The sequence below is a fragment of the Amphiura filiformis genome, chromosome 10, assembly GCF_039555335.1.
Source record: "Amphiura filiformis chromosome 10, Afil_fr2py, whole genome shotgun sequence".
NCBI lineage: Eukaryota > Metazoa > Echinodermata > Ophiuroidea > Amphilepidida > Amphiuridae > Amphiura > Amphiura filiformis.
In genome coordinates, this window is record NC_092637.1 from 3,128,472 (window position 1) to 3,130,173 (window position 1,702).

Genomic DNA, 1,702 nt, shown 5'->3' on the forward strand with positions numbered 1-1,702 from the left:
CCTTTTTAAACAACGTGTATCTAGACCTTTATATAACCAGACATTTTAATGTTATTAAAACGTTTTTACCTAAACCAAAACCCAAAATATAACTTATTTATAACGTGTTTAAAACGTTTTGTGTTTGCTGGGAACAGTAGCGGTTTTCAATATATCAATTGATCCCCTTTTTCAAAATTTTGTACCTAATGATCCCCTTTTTAAACAACATGTATCTAGACCATTAGAGGTTTGCCAATTGGGATCCAAAAAAAGATGGCATCTGCAAAGGGGGGGGGGGGGAAGTTTTGGCATTCCGGGAGGGGGTAAACGATTTTTGGCAGGCCGAGAGGGGGAAAGCAACTTTTGGCACGCCATTTAAAAATTTTCCTCCGGGCTCATAATTATTGCACATCTCCTTATTAAACCTAGTTTCTCACATTATGCTTTTTCCTGTATCTTTCGATTTTCTCTCCTTAATTTACGTCTAGACTGGTGGTTCTATTTCTAAAATCGCATTGCAAGTTAGCGTAAAGTTGCCAACCAGCTTATTTTTGTTAAATTTGGTATGCTAAAGTCAAATATGTTGTCTGCAAACAGTATGTTGAGACAGTGGACCCCATAAGATTACCCAAAATGGCCCACAGTATCGTATTGGGGCAATAATTAACTTGTTTATCGAGCCTCACGGATCCCAGAATGGGGTACAAAAGGTCTAAGGACGATTTGCTTGTTGCACTTGGGTCAAAAGTCAAAGTTGCTCCACGTTTCGTTAAAATTGAGGCAAAAAGAGGTTAAAAAAAGACTAGTTTGCACTATCTGCGATGTCTATTTAGCCCGGCTATTTAGTATGCTATCTCCTGAGCATCAGCATCGCAGAAAGTAAAAACTATTCTTTTTTTGAAACTGTTGAACTTGTTACAAAAATCGATGCAACCATAATTTTTCAGTCCTGTACAAACCTTGAACCTGTTGGTAACAATATGTCCAACGCGCACATATGTTACATTTTTGTGATCTTTTGCCCTTTTTTATGATCCTGTACGGGTTTTGGGATCCTTCTTTTAGGGTGATGGGGTTCAATTTGGCAGACAAAATATTTGAAATTAGCATACCCGAATTAAATCAAAATAATTTGCTTAACACTTATTACAGCCGGAAACAGCCGGACGATTTTTTTTAAAAGGACATATTGTAGTACTTGCCTTTTTAGTTATATAAAATAACGGTATTGTTAGGATCAAACATTTTTGCTAATTAGTGTAATTAATTAATTAAAGTCATCAGTGGAAGTCGCCCTGTTTCGATACTTGGGCTGTAGTGACGTCACATTGCACACATTGGGCGAGCGCTTAGGTCGTGTGATGGTTATCGAATCATTATCGGGTGGTCACCCAGAACTTTCTTTTATGCCCTCCCGTCGAATGCACATTTTCAAGTAAAAATGTCGAAAGAAGGTTCAATGTAAAAAGAAAAATTTACAAACGGACCAGTTTTCATGCTAAACTGTTAAACATAGACCTATCCAAAAATTTATTTTTATATGGATTCCACTTTTAACATTAAGTGACAAAATCAGTGCAGAGTAGGTTATATGTGATGCGATCAAGCAAAATCAGTCGGAACTCGGAAATATTGATTTTGAGATATAGCCAAACAAAGGCAATATTTCCTTTTGTTTCCTATTGTTTTGGAAGCGCTTTAATTGCTCATATCTTTGGAA